The sequence below is a fragment of the Camellia sinensis genome, chromosome 6 (genome assembly GCF_055761805.1).
Source record: "Camellia sinensis isolate YWXY chromosome 6, ASM5576180v1, whole genome shotgun sequence".
In the NCBI taxonomy this organism is placed as follows: Eukaryota; Viridiplantae; Streptophyta; class Magnoliopsida; order Ericales; family Theaceae; genus Camellia; species Camellia sinensis.
Genome location: NC_138966.1, coordinates 150,561,530 through 150,578,049, shown reverse-complemented (window position 1 = coordinate 150,578,049; position 16,520 = coordinate 150,561,530).

Sequence of the window (16,520 nt, the reverse complement as noted above, 5' to 3'; positions counted from 1 at the left end):
CCCATGAGTAGAAATAAATAACAATTTTCTCATCCGAATACAAATTAAATACAACATGAGCATACTGAATAAAATGCCTGAAGGCTTACATCATTAAGGAATCAAAAGAAGGGTGTAACCCTTTTACATATATGGCGTTCCGCCAACACAAAAGAGGCCACGTGTCCAACAAGTAAGAAGATCCACATCTTGTAACACATCCTGCTTAACACCTGAAAAAGATTCAACAACGTGGAATGAACATAAAGTCCAGTAGAGATCTCTACATGATCCTCAACAATAACAACTTACAGATAGCTATGATCATGAATGTTCAATCTCGTACTAGAATAATAATGTGGCAGTTTATACAAAAGTATACATAAGTATAAGCTTTTCTCAAAACAGTCAATCCATTCAGCGCTATAAGCGATTCATCTTTCATTTCATTTCATTAACCCTTGTTCCCAAACTTTCACAACAATAACAACTTCTTAGGAAAACAATTTCTCTAAGCCCATTATCTTTCTCCCATTTTCCATACTTATAATGGATGTTCCCTTTTTCAAAACATACTTTCAAATACCCAATTTTTCCTTCACACCTTACCAAAATCTCACAATGGCATTTTGGTTTGTTTCCAATACATTTATAACTATACATGCATGCCTTCAATATAAGGGAGATAACAAATCATCAACATGTATAGAATCAACAAATGAGGCAACTCGGCCCTCCAAAACTGTAACCATCACAATCCATGATATATTCAGATACACTGAAACAAAACAATAAAACTCTGCTCTATCGGCTATATGCACAGTAAGCCAAAGATACAACTCTCACAATGGTATACCATTTTACCAGGCGCTAGTTGGAAGGGTGCGGTACCTTAGATTCTCAGCGCAGTCAGTTCTCTAGGCGTTAGCTGGAAGGTAACGGTACCTCTGATTATAAGCGCAGAGTATAACACCAAGAATCACAATACAACAGAGTATAACCAACAAGTGTAATACATACACATAAACTATCAAGATACATCAGCAATGTATTATATATGAACACATAAGTATGTGTGGAGTACATCCCCTATCTCCTCCCACACACTAGAGTACATCCCCTTTTTCCTCCCTAACAATTTATACATATATAATGTATAATAGCACTTCATTACATACAATGTTCAATCAACACAGGTGTAATGCATACCCGACAATTCAACACAACCATGTCATCCTCCACCGATGACCAATGACAAAACCTCTAGATGCACGATTTTAGTACATCTATTACAAAGACTCAACTCTCATGAGATCTTAAACCCAACAACAACACTAGGATGATAAGTGAAGGTGAAACCCCAAATGTGAGTATTCAATAACTCAGGATACAACATTCCAATTCCAAAATTCATTTTTTCATTTTCAAATTCAACTTGTTCCGCCACTTATTCCAAGAACACTTTTCCTATTTCACAAAACCAATATCATTCCTCTCATTACTTTCCAAATCAATTATGCAAATTAATTCATAACAGTAAATTAGGGCTTTCTCCCTCTTTCTTAATATTGATCCAAAAGGGCTCAAATACTAACAACAAACAACCATAATCTCATTTGAGACGCAAAATACATATGTATTGGCCCAAAGTACAAAACCCCTCTTTTAATTTATCAAATCAAATATAAATTAGGGCTTTTTCTTCTATCAACAATAATATTCTAATTTACACCCCAATTAGTCCAAATCACCATCAATGATAACAAACCCATTTTCAAACAACCAACCCTAGGTTCACTCTCATGATTTTCAAACAAACCCAACATGGATATGATTTTCATGCAATACAAAATTACCACATGTCTATCTATAGACGAAGCATTGTAAAAGAGCAAGGAAATCCCTACCTCAAATTCGGAGCTCAAAGGGAGAAGATGATGGAAACTCAAAGTGCTCCAAATCCTAAGGTTTTCGGATCAAAACGAAGCCCATGCAACCCTCCAACTTTCTTACAAAGAGATAAGGGTAGGAACACCCAAGAACTAGATCAATCCCTAGAGAGAAGTTGTATTCTAGAGAGGAAGGCTCTCAAAATAGGGTTTTGAAAAGTAGGAGAGAGAGGGAGTGTGTAAAAAGTGATTAAAAATATCACAGTCCAGATCTGATATACGTATGACTCGCTCGAGCGGAGAATAGGACGCTTGAGCGTCAAACACAAAAACTGAACCCGCTCGAGCGCCAAGACACAAAAACAAAACACACCCGCTCAAGCGCAAAAGAAGAGCCGCTCGAGCGTAGATTACACTCATCCAGCATTTTTACAGAGTTCGAACACCCGTTCGAGCGCCAAGAGACCCGCTCAAGCGCGACTGTAGATGTCCCCGAACGCCCCGGGAGGATGAGTCCCGTTCTGTTCGTTTGGGCTCACTATAGCTCGGACTCAAATTGTCACGGTTCTTAATCTGAACCAAAGAGTCCAGATCCGGCAAATCGTTTTGAGAAAACAGATTTTTAGAAAAGAAGTGCCAAACATGGACTGCTTTGCCAGATACAGAGTCGCCACCTAAATATTTTATTTTGGGAGAATTTAGGAAACCCTGACTCGGTGCCAAAGGCCACGTGTCCGTCATCACCAAAGTTGCCTCAGCTCGGGAACTTGGGTACGATTGGGGAAGGTCACTTCGTGAGCACCCCCGCTCGCCCGATCAAAGATCGGCCTCTACTAACCATGATATCTAGTTTTGAAAACATTATGCGTTCTTATTCCGGTTATTGGCTTAGATTTACTATGTGATGCGCATAACATACAAGTATAGACTGGATCGCCTGAATTGGAACAAAACATTTCATGCTTGTTTTGAAAGTGATTTGCTACTCGCAAGTAGGCTTAAATGCAGATTTTGCCACCCTCAAGTGGGCTTAGAAAAAAATGGTTTTGCCACTATCTAGTGGGCTTAAAACTCACACTTAATGAATTGTTCCAATTCAAATAACCCAACCTTCACCCACAGGCATTCAGACAGATATATCACGTAAGCAGTTAGCCTCATGGTAAGCATGCTATCATGGCAGTCACTCACACGCATGCAAGGATGCTAAAGCATAAAAACTTACCAAGTACTCCAAGCCAAAACAGAAGCTAATTAGAAATCCATGCATGATCCTAACTATACAGAAATGCCTAATGCAACACATGCAAAATGCAAGTAAGATAGGCTCGGCTATTCTAAAGATGGCATATGAAATGCTACAGCTAACACGTATTCAACTTGGAATTGAACTACAAATGTAGTTAGTATGATGCGCCGAGCCCGGTGCATGCAAGACAGATGAATGAATGCAAACATGCGATCATGCTGTATGCTAATTGAAACATGCCCTATTCTAACCATCATAAGCTGGTAAATAAAAGGGAGAAAGACATGGGGTTGGAAGACATACATCACACACACGCACACTTATTACAGGTGTGCCCTCGCGCAGAGGGTCCGAATAAATAATACAGTCCGAATGTCCGAATAAATAATACAGTCCAAATAAGTACAAAACCCTAATTAATTAACAAATTAATCTAGGAAAGCAGTAAATTAGCATGCAAGCTATGGACTGCCTCAGCTCTGCTCTGGATAATGAATGATGCATGCTTGAGTTACCTTGTGCGGAAATCCACTGCGATGCCCCAATTAGCCTCTGTTTGCAATTGTTCTTGGAGTGCGTGCCAAGCTCCGGAAGGCTGCTGATTATTGATTTGCTGTAACAGAGAGCAACAAAGGGGCATGGCAAAGTATTTTCACATATGTATGCATGACTACTCTTCAGGGAGTGAAATCCTCGATCCTCGTGCCACCAATCACGCATCTCGATGCATGATGGCCGAGGAGTCGAATTGCACGACTTAATATGAAATGAACGTACATGAAAACACAACAAGGCCTAGACTCCATCATGGATAATCCGGAGTGTTGATGACCGAGGAATTGAGACACATTCCGTCACTTGGAATACGAAACGCCCCTCGTTTCCCGTGCTTGGGCTAACACCTATTCCAAACACAATGCAATATGCATGACATGCATGAATGCAATTCTAACATGCAACCTAGCATACACAATGCTATGAAATGGCATACACAATGCGCGATGTAACATGGCGTACACGATTCTCTAACATACAACCTAACATACGCGATGTTATAAATTGAAATGGCATGCATAATGCACAATGGACTTACACCAATATGAGTGGACCTCGGCCACACTCAAATCGGCGGCCATTAGGTGAAAAAGGGACTATCGAAATACGTGCACACATGTACGCAAACCGAGGACCGATCCTAGGCATAACATGCAACTCTAACAAGGCATGACAAGGGATGCAAGATGACATACAAACTCACAAATTCCAGCACTGAAATATGATGCTAAACAGCCCTGAAACATGGAAAAATGGCACCCGATGCATGAGATGAACCTCGAAACTCGAAACTAGGCACATGGAATGACTTGTAGCTATACAAAGCATGCATTATTTGATCATGAAGTATAAAGACAGAACCAAGGCAGTCCCAAAACATGCATATTTCCAGTTCAAAGCATGGCCAAAAGACGCTAGCATGGTGGATAAAAATAGCATGCAATCTTGACTAGTAAACATGGTTTACATGGCAAGTATAGGATGTACGTGGAATCTCACCAAACCAGAAAAAATCAGTGAATAAAACATGTGAAAATAGGCCCAAATAACCACTAATATGCAACCTTGGCATGCAAAAATGATGAGTTACTTTAGAGGGCCATGTAAGGAGCCATTAAGCACATGCAAGATAGACAATTGGCATGGCATAAAAAACTATGAAAATAAAATATGGTAGTCCCAAGACTCACCAAATTGACCCTAGAAAGTGACTCCAAAGCATGCAGGACAGGGTCTCTTTGGAAGGCCAAAATGACCACCAAACAAGTCAAGGTGAGAGGGGGTCACCCCCCTCTGATTTGGAAGCTCAAAATAATGTGAAGGCCAAACAAAGCATGCAACAAGGGCTTAGGTGTAAGGCTCAAAATAGGAGACAATCAAGCATACAAAGAAGCATATGACCTCAAACAAAAATTGAACCTTAAACAAACTTGAAGATGAGATTAAAAAAAGATATTTTTCAGTTTATGACAACTCTCAAAAATAAACACAAGTAGGGCTAATCTATCATGCAAAAATGGCCCTAAAAGAGAGAATAGAGACAAGGGACAGAAGCTGGCCTCAAAAAGTGAAGAGCCCTTCAACAAAGTTGAAGAGGGGCTCAAAACAAGGCACTTTACAGTTTATGTCAAGCTTCGAAAATAATCACAAGTAGGCCTAAAATATCATGCAAGAAAAAGGCCTAAAAGAAGGATAAAGAGACAAGTGATAGCTTCTGGCTTCAAACAGAGGAGAGACCTTCAACAAAGTTGAAGACGGGCTCAAAAACAGACATTTCATAGTTTATGACCAAGTCCGAAACAGCTCACAAATAAGCCTAAAATATCATGCAAAAATAGGCCTAAAAGAGAGTTTAAACACAAAGGGTGAGGAGGAGACCTCAAACAGAGAAAGACCCTTAATCAAACATGGAGATGAGCACAAAATATGACTATTTACAGTTCAGGTTGGAGCCCAAAAATACTTGCAAGCAAGGCTTATAAATGAAGAAAGAAAAGACTAGTTTAGGGAAAAAGTGTGCGTACCCTTGAAGAGCAATGAACCAGCAGCTTTTGAACCAAATTTCTGAGCTTCCAACCTCTGTAAATGGCCTCCAAGTTGCTGGAATGGAGTATGGTGGTGTGGTGCTATGGGTTGTAGTGGAAATGGTGCAAGAATCTTAGGGTTTTGAGGTTTGGAGTAGAGAGAGAGAGGGAGATTTAATGCAAAGATCTCAAATGATTTTTTCTAACCTTTCAAAATGGAGCTCAAGTGCTGGTTTTATAGAGGAAAAGAGGGGGGGAAAAAGGGGGAAAACCAATTTGAATTGGAGCAAAAAAAAAAAGGGAAAAACCAATTTGAATGGACCAAAACAAAGAGGGGGAAAACCAATTTGAATGGACCAAAACAAGAGGGAAAATTTTAGACATAGGGCCTAGTGGAATACAGCTGCATAGCTGGAATACATTTAGAGGCACAAAAAGGGCCAGCCAGGTCAAAAGGGCCAAAACCAGTTCAAAAGGTTCAGGTGGCCGGCCGACCACCTTACCTGGTTGGCCTGCTAGGGGTCAAAATGTTCAAGCCCGAAATCTGGTCATCCATGTAGCTCTTGAAGTTAGCTTTCCAATGCCGCAAACCTTGTATTAAAATTCCTCCTGTGGAAAAAGTTATAGCCGCGCAGATTCGGTCCAAACGGAGTGATGCCCCACTTCAATCAACCATATCTCCTCTGTCTGGAATTGTCTTTAGAAGATTCTTGAGTGAAAAATGAAGCCCCGGAAGTAATCTTTCCAACGGTGGTAGCCTCATATCTTAATTCCCCTTGTGCAAAGATTTATGCCCATTCCGGTAAATCCGCGCAGATGTTTTCCGTCTTCCCGGATTCATGTTGAATCACTCTTGACCACAAAAACTGGTTTTTTTTGGAAACATTGCTGGTCTCCCACCATACAACCATCTTTTTAACAATGAAGATGAGGCCCCTGCCAAAAAATGGACCAAAATGGATGCAAAACGAAGGTTCGGGGGGCCGAAATGCGCGGCTTGGGACCCCGAAAATGGGCTGTTAGGCACTGGAAGTGGCGTTCGACCACGAAGGTGGTCTCTCGGGCCACAGTGTCCCTCAAAAGGGAGGAAATAAGGTGTGCGCCAAAAACCATAGAAAACAGAGGTGGTTAAGCGGTCCCGAACCGAGGCACACGACCGACGGTTCCGAAAATCGAAAACTGGGCTCTAAACGGGAAAAATGGCCTACGACCACAAAATGTAGCCTACGGCCACTGAGAGATGGTCTACGAGACCTCTCCCTCCCTTTGGGAAGAAAAGACAGAACCTAGTTCGCAAACCGAGACAAAGCACACAGAATCCCGAAGTCCGGAGGCAAGGCTCTCAGCCGAGACTCTAAAACCTCAGAACGAGCACAATATGCGTCATCACCGAGTGCTTAACCGGTGACGTCTGAGTCTTAAGGTCGGTCAAAAATGGGGTGTCTACAGTTGCCCCTCTTTGACAGAACTCGGAAGTCATAAGTGACGGGAGTGAATGTCAAAGCCCAGAGACGACCCATTTTTGACAAGGCCGAAGACTTAGACAAACAGATGAGATAAACAAAGATGAGTAAATGGTTGTGCCCGCTGGCTGCCTACATATCCCTTTGCAAGGAATCAAACCAGCGTAATTCAGGGGCAGGATGCAAAATGTTATGTAGGAAGATTTTTGATAATTGGACTTATACACTACGCGAAGTTGGTTTAAAAATTGGACTTATACGCTATGCGAAGCCGGTTTGAAAGTTGGACTTATACGCTACGCGAAGCCGGCTTGAAAGTTTAGGATTTATGCAATGCAATGCAATGTAAAAATGCAATGTAATAGCTAGGAAGCGAAGGTACCTTACAGGGGCAATTGGCAATGACCTACCTCATGCTGCTGGGGACCTTTCCCTTTTTCCTGGTTAGACTGCAGGTGCAACTTTTCTCCCTGACTGTGGCCGCAACTTTTCCTATTCTCCAACAGGGTGACAGACTAGGTTGGATCAGTATCCAGAAATGAGGTGCATACAGATGCTATCTCAATATATGGGGCTGCCATACAGATTTCAAGCCGAGGATATACCCCTGGGTATTTAAACCAGACTTTAGTCTCGGAAATCCCGAACCTTTGTGTTCTAGGCATGAGCTATTCGAACTCTAGTTTTCACTGTCTCAGTTGGTCTCCTAGGAACTCACCACAAACACAGGCAGGTTGCTATACCAGATCACCGGAAGTCGTTCAGGCACGAGAAACACCAAAGGAATTGCACCTTTAGAGGATTTAAGGTCTCCTAGACCAGCGTAGGTGCGCAAAATAGCACGATGAACCGCATGCACAATGCAGGACTTGGTACATAACTTACGACACAGCATTCCATTCATTTGGCACACAGCTCATTTTCCGGGCAGGCAGCTCGTTTTCGGGCACACAGCTCATAACACTGCTCAATCTGAACACTCGGTCCATAACTCAGCATTTGGTTTGCATTTTGAACACACAGCTCAAGCACTTGAATTTCTGAACACGCAGCTCACATTTTTTGTCTTGAACACGCAGCCCATCTTTTCTGACATCTGAACATGCAGCTCAAACTTTTTGTCGTGAACATGTAGTTCATACTTTTGAAAGTTGAACATGCAGCTCAAACTTTTGAATTTCTAAACACACGGCCCATTTTGATTGTGAACACGCAGCACACACTTGTTGAAAGAAGTTGAACACGCAGCCCAAACTTTGATGATGAACACGCAGCCCATTTTGAAGGTGAACATGCGGCACACACTTGTTGAAAGTTGAACACGCAACCCAAACTTTGATGATGAACACGCAGCCCATTTTGAAGGTGAACACGCAGCACACACTTGTTGAAAGTTGAACATGCAACCCAAACTTTGATGATGAACACGCAGCCCATTTTGAAGGTGAACATGCAGCACACACTTGTTGAAAGTTGAACACGCAGCCCAAACTTTGATGATGAAGATGGTGATGATGGTGCAGAGGCTGTTCTGTAGAAGAGGACGGAGAAGGGCCTTTTACTCCTGCAGTTGATAACACTGATGCAGCTGTGTCCTGCTTTATTTTCCTTTTTTTTTTTAAAAAAAAAAAAAAGTGGTTTAAGCACATTGCACAGCCTCAGGCAGGTTTTACTTTTTTCAAAAGTGTGTATTTTTGCAAAACACATGAGGGAAATGAAACAGCTATTTTGTTCAAAAGGTGTTACATTTGCACGTTCTATGCATCGCGTCGCGTGGTATCACATAACAATGTGAATGAAATTGAAATTCGTTTGAAAATTGAGCACTTGCATCGTAATAATCAGGTAATGAACCGACTTACAACTCGATAAATAAAACAAGGAAACTCGATAAGCCAAATAAGTGCGAGTACAACTCGATAAGCAAATCAATGACTTAAGGAGAGAGAAATACAACTTGATAAGCAAATTTACAAGAACTCGATAAGCAAATGGGCGTGACACCGCAAAAATCATCATTGGAGGGCATTGGAAATTATGGCATTCCCCAAATTCTCAGCATGTTCAACTTCTAAACAGCTAATGGAGCAAGAGGGGAGACCCTCGGCCATAAGGAAAGGACACTGGCCTCGAAAAATGGCCATCAGCCAACAGATTCGACCAATCGACCAAAAGTTGACATCTGTCCTCCACTCACACCTTATCCCCTACAAAAACTACCAGAATGTTGACATCTGTCCTCCACTCACACCTTATGCCCTACAAAAGCCACCAGAATGTTGACATTTATCCTCCACTCACACCTTATCCCCTACAAAAGCCTCAACTTTGTAGTTTTTCTCAATCCAACACTGATTTGCTCCAAATGGAAGAGTTTCTTGCCCAGAATCTCATAGCTTGGGTTACCAACTTGGACGGCTCAGAAAAGTCGAATTTTCGAGGCTTCGGCTTGAATGCACTATTCACGCTAGGCCGTACTCCGCTGCACCTTCCGTTTCTCCAGGTTGTGGCAAGGTTTTAGAATCCGGTAACACATGTCTTTAGCTTTGGCGGGTAAGAGGTGTGTCCTACCTTCGAAGATTTCCAAGCTTTGATGGAATCCGAGCGTAATGAAGAAGTCTTGCCTCAGCTTCGCTTTGGCCATGCCCAAGCCTTATGGCGAATGTGTGGGCTCACAATGCACGATGCTCAATCTTTGATTTGTGACGGAATGCTGGATGTTCCGAGTTTGATTTGCCGTTTTTCTGATGCCAGTGACCGCAGCAATCATCGTTGGCAGGGTTTTCGGCGACATGCCCTCTGTTTGTGCATGCTATCTCATTTCTTGTTTGCCTCGGGCTCCGAAGGATCCAATGTCGGGTTGATCGAGGTTGTCCAAGGCTTGAAGAAGGGCAAGGGCTGCATCGCCATGATATTGGCTGAAACATTGATGGGCTTGGACGCTTTTCATCGCCGAGAAACGACCAGATTTGCGGGGAGTCCACTACTATTGCAGGTAATGTTTCCCACCCAATCTCACATATGTATTGCTCACATCACTCAGCCCTCAAGCTCGATTTTTCTCACAAAACCCTTTGCTCACTTTTCTCTCATCGTACATCTTTCTATTCTTTATTCTCTCATTTTTCGTCCCTTCCCAAGTGTGGTTGATGGATAAGCTGCAGGTTGTGGACTCTTGCCCAGCATACTCAGCTCGCGGCTACTTCTTCCGGCAACGCCTAGTCGATGCCCTTGATGAGGGATGGTGGTTCGACTAGATGTGCAGCTTGTCTGCAAACCGCATTGCTTGGCGGTGCCCTTGGCTCAACCTACCGGCAATGAGTTACAGCATGTCCCGACAGACTGGGATTCAGTTGATTGGCTTGACTCACTGTGTATTCTATTTCCCATTCCGGTTCCAGCGCCAATTCAGCCATGATCAGGTTTGCCTGCTAGAGGGGATAGAGTATCCGGCTACCTTCTTGGTTCGAGGCGCACAGCTTGCCCGATATGCCACAGCCTGTAGGACTAGAGAGCTCCTGGCCCCCGCTCCCACTTTCAGTTGCACTTTGTCTGACGAGTGCTTGGATTGGCCCAATGAAGAGGCACAGATTGGGCCTAGCTTGGCATCAGAGGCTTCGACCAGCTCTGGGAGGGGGCACAGGGATACTTGACTTGACTATGCCCCGAATTTATTGCTTTATTAGTACTTTCAAGTTTTCTTTATGAATGTAATAAAAAGCAACTTCGATTGTATGCAAGAGCAGGAGAACTTTGTTTTGAAATCAATGAAATTGAAGGTTGTGGTACTGAAAATTTCCCGCTTTGGTCCAAAAATGGTCTTAGTTGTAAAGAGATTAATTTGAACAAAGTCAACTTTTATTAAAAATTTTCAAAACCATTTTCGATATGGATCAGAACTGGACAACCCTAAGTCTGTCACTGAGATGCACAACCCCAGATCCCTGCAACTGGAAAGTTGCCCCTTGTCTGAAGAGTACCGCAGCACTGCATGGCAACGGAAAGTTGCCCCTAGTCTGAATAGCACTGCACCGGAGATTCTAATGGATGCTGATAGACAAAGATGACTGAGATGATCGAATGGACAGAGTTGGTAGGGGAAAAGGTTATGGCTGAACTTCAGGATGAAGTTGCCTACGTATTCCAAAGATGGGAATCAAGCCTTACGTAGTTCAGGCTTAGGTTCACTCGAGTATTTTCACTCTCCTTTTACGCTCTAACTTTTGCCAAGGTCACCCTTTGCGGGTTTTCAACCTTGCGAGCTCAATTTTTATATTTTCCAATTTTTTGTGCTCTAACTTTTGCCTAGGTCGCCGTTTCGGGTTTTTGACCTAGCGAGCCTCTCAGGGGTAATATTTCTTCAACTTGTCCATGTTGATCGGTTGGGAAAATTCCAGACCATCTAGGTCCATCAGAACCACAACTCCACCTGACCAGATAGCTTTGATAATGTAGGGACCAGTCCAATTAGGTCTGAACTTGCCCTTTGGGTCGTGGATGGGAGCTCGATTGTCCTTGAGCACCAAATCTCCTTCCTTTAGATTCCTGGACTTAACTTTCTTGTTGAAAGCCCGGGCAATTCTGCGCTGATAGCCTTGAACATGGTACAGTGCTTTCAGTCTTCTTTCATCAAAGAGCATGAGTTCCTCAAATCTGCTCTGCTACCAATCTGCTTCGGCTATTTGACACTTAGCCAATACTCGCAATGACGGAACCTCAATCTCGATAGGTAGAATGGCCTCCATCCCATAAACCAATGAATACGGAGTCGCTCCGGTAGAAGTTCTAATTGAAGTCCTGTAGCCCCACAGAGCAAATGGCAGCTTATCTGGCCAATCCCGGTAGGTTTCCACCATCTTCTGCAGTATGTGTTTGATATTCTTGTTGGCGGCCTCGACTGCTCCGTTGGTTTGCGGCCGGTATGTGGATGACTTATGAAAAGCCACGTTGTATTTTTCCAACAAGCTAATCACTTCCTTCTTGAAGTGGGAACCATTATCTGAAATGACCTCGTTCGGGACCCCATAGCGACAGATGATGTTATTTCTGATAAACTTCACAACGTGCGATGCCTTCAACACCGCATAAGACTGGGGTCTATCGCGACCAGGATGAACTCATGCCCATTCGACCCCTTCGGAGTGACAGCCCCGATCACGTCAATTCCCCAAACTGAAAACGGCCATGGCGAAGTCATGTTGTACAGCTTCGATGGTGGGATATTCATGCGATTTGCATGGATCTGACATTTGTGGCATCGCCGAACAAAACTAACACAATCCTCCTTCATGGTGGACCAATAGTAACCCTGTCTGAGGATCTTCCGTGCTAGCATTACTCCGTTCATATGCGCATCGCATTCTCCTCCATGGATGGCCTCCATCAGGCGCTTCGATTCCTCGGCTTCAACACACAGCTTATGCATTCCCAGATGACCTCTCTTATATAGCTTACCCCCACAGATGATGAACTGAACGACCATTCTTCTGATTGCCCTTTTATCCTTGGCATTTACCCCTGGCAGATATGCTTCCTTCTCCAAGAAATTCCAAATGTCATAATACCAAGGGTTTTCGTCCTGAACCTCATCTATAGCAACGATCGACTCATAGGCTGGCGCAAATTTCTGGTCAATGATGACTGGACGCATCCGGATTCCAAACGGGATGTCTATCATGGAAAATAGAGTTGCTAAAGAATCCGCGAACCTGTTGTTCTCTCTTGGAAGATGAGCAAAGTTTAGCTTTTCAAACCGAGGAATTAACAAGTCCAAGGTCTGGTGATACATCATCATCTTTTCTTCTTTGACTTTCCAGTCTCCTTTTGCTTAAGACACAACAAGGTTCGAGTCATCGATGACGTCCAACCGTCTTGCCCCTAATTCCAGGGCTGCTTCTAGACCGGCAATGCATGCCTCATATTCTGCTTCGTTGTTCGAGACTTTGAACCGGAGTTTGAAGGCTAGAGGGATACGGAAATTTTCGGGTGCTATCAGCAACACTCCTATCCCATACTCGTATTGATTTGACGCTCCGTCAAAGTACATCATCTAATATTCGTCATCGATGTGCAAAATGGCTTCATCTGGGAATAAGTACTCAACTGCTTCACCTCCTTCGACTGGATGATCGGCTAAGAACTCCGCCACTGCTCTTCCTTTGGCTGACTTGCGTGTCACATATTTCAGGTTGAATTCGGAGAGCAATAGCAACCAACAAGCTAGACTACCCGTAAGTGCCGGTTTCTCGAAAAGATATTTGATGGGATCGAGTTGTGAAACCAACATTACGGAGTGAGCTAACAGGTAGTGCCGCAGCTTCCTGGTAGCCCATACCAAAGCTAAGCAAGCCTTCTCCAATGGTGTGTAGCGAGTCTCATACTCTAGCATCTTCTTGCTCAGATAGTAGATAGCCCTCTCCACCTTGTCGTCGGATTCTTGCACGAGCGTACAGCCCATTGTGGTCTCAGTCACTGAAAGGTATAATATCAATGGTTTCCCCGGCTCTGGCGGTGACAGCACGGTTGGGTTCTGTAAATATTCCTTGATCTGTTCAAAAGCAGCTTGGCATCGGTCGTTCCATTGAAATTTCTTGCCTTTCTTCAGGAGACCAAAAAGTGGTTCACAAGTCAAGGTTAATTTTGAGATAAACCGTCTTATGAATTGCACTTTACCCAGAAAGTCTCGCACTTCCTTTTCAGTCCTTGGTGGTGGCATTTCTAAGATGGCCTTGATTTTTGAAGGGTCGACCTCGATGCCCCTTTGTGTAATCAGAAACCTCAGCATTTTTTCCGCTGTAACACCGAACGTACACTTCTGAGGATTTAGCCGCAACCGAAATTCTCTGATCCTTTGAAAGAACTTTTGCAAGACGGTGTAGTGGCCCTCTCTTTCTTTGGACTTGACAATCATGTCGTCTACGTACACCTCAACCTCTTTGTGGATCATATCATGCAATATTGTGGTCGCGACCCGTTGATATGTAGCTCCAGCATTCTTCAACCCAAACGGCATCACTCTGTAGCAGTAGGTCCCCCACGGGGTGGTGAAAGCAGTCTTTTCCTGGTCTTCTGGTGCCATCACTATCTGATTATAGCCTAAGAAGCCATCCATGAACGAAAGCAAAGCATGCCCCGCCGTGAAATCCACCAACTCATCAATATGCGGCAAGGGAAAGTCATCCTTCGGACTAGCTCTGTTCAAATCCCTGAAATCCACGCACACTCAGATCCTGCCATCCTTCTTCGGCACTGGGACAATGTTGGCCAACCAAGTCGGGTATTCGGATACCAGCAGGAAGCCTGCGTCGATTTGCTTGGTGACCTCTTCCTTAATCTTGAGAGCCCAATCCGGGCGGATCCTCCTGAGTTTCTGCTTGACGGGTCGGGCCTCGGGGTCAAGAGGGATCCGGTGCTGTACAATCTCAGGATCGATTCCAGGCATGTCTTCGTAGGACCACGCAAAAACGTCTTTGAAATCTTTTAATAAAGCAACTAAGCGCTCGCGTTCCTCCGAAGACAACGTGGACCCGATCTGGACCAGCCGCGGGTCCTCCTCAGTACCAATATTCACTGTAGTGATTTCATCAACTAGGGGTTTAACAAATCTTTCCTGCTCTTGTTCAATTAAACGTTGCAAAATTGGAGGAATTTCATCCTCGTCGTTTTCATCAAAATTTTGAAAGTCTGAGTTAATGCAATAAATCAAGGGCACAGAAAAGTACTCAGAAACCACAGCTACTTGATTCTCATTAAGCACACCCAAATCGTCCGATTCTTCGGTTACAACAGACTCAAAAGAGAAAGAAAAAGATGACCTGGACAAGACTGTGGCATCCGGGTTATCATCCCCAGGAATACCAGACTCAGACTCAGTCGAGCTGGAACCTGATTCCGACTCACAAGACTCGGTGGAATCAGATTCTGGCTCACTACCTGACCCGGTGCTGCTGGACAAAAATCCCTCTTCATATTGCCAAATGAGAGAGGGTGTGATAGATGCATCCAAAATAGTTGCTGGTGGGCCCGCAGCCGTTCCATTCCCGATCACGCATACCGAGAAGTTATCCCCCAAGCACTCCTAGTCGATCGGAGGATCTGAAAGTAGATATGCCAGCGCTACCCCCATTTCAATTTCGGTGTCCTTAGACTGCACTTTCTTACACTGTTCAACCTCAGCTAATGGGTCCGTCTGCTCTTCGACAACGTTATCCCCGGATAGTTGCAGGTCGAAGAAGATCTCGAAACCAGGCACGCACTTCCTCTCCGCGTTCAGCCATGGCTCTGGGAAGCCACAAAATGGAAAGTCCTCCCCCTCCCGGACGAAGCGTCCGTTTAGGCTACCCTGAATGGGCCTATGCATCAACTCAAAAGGCTTCCCCGCCTTCTTTGCTCTGGCTCTCCCAGCCATCTCTTTACCCTTCCTCACCCAGTCCTCTTTGGTGGGCAGATAACCCAAGCCAAAGGTATGCGGATTGTGCGGCACTTCGGCCAATGCTGCGACGCCCTTTCGGCCGCTCTTTCCCAATCCCATCCCGGGAATGTGTTGAAGCTTATTCATGAGGTATACAGATTGAGCACTGACATACACTTCCTCATTAACAGCCATGATGTTCTGCACAATTCGGGTCTCACCCAAAGTAAACCCTGATAAGAACAAATCCTCCATGCCATGTTCGATTTCCAAGACTGGTGTAGACACTTCCGGCGGCGGATGGATTGACGAATTCCCAAAAACAATAGCTACCCCTTTCCCGTGAGGGTATTTCAACATCTGATGCAAGGTGGAAGAGACTGCCTTGACCTGGTGCAACCACGGTCACCCCAAAAGTAGGTTAAAGGTTGCGGGAACGTCCAAGACATGGAATTCAATGTTGTGTTGTCCTGGGCCAACCTGGGTCTGAATTTTGACAGTCCCCATCACCTCCCTGCTTGTGTTGTCATAGGCTCTGATCACTTGAGTAGTTGGTACGAAGTCCGCGGGCTTCAACCTGATTGCATATGCCGTCCTTGACGGGCACACATTAATAGCGGATCCCGTATCGACAAGAACCACTGGTACCCATGTGCCTCTACATTCCACCGAGATGTAGAGAGGTTTGTTGTGATTTGCGCCCTCAGGCGGTAGTTCTTTGTCAGAAAAGGTCAACATCAGGGAACCTCCTCCCGGAAAAACCAATCCCACTAGCTGTTTTGGTGTGGTGTTTATAGAAAGTTTGGCCTTGTCCATGGCTGAAAGGACAGCCTGCCTGTGTACTCGTGATGCCATAAGCAGTCCCCGGATGGAGATGTCTACTTGTATCTTCTTTAACTGCTTCAGTATAGCCTCTTCTTCGATTTGCTTTTCTTTCTGTCTCTCAGCTTC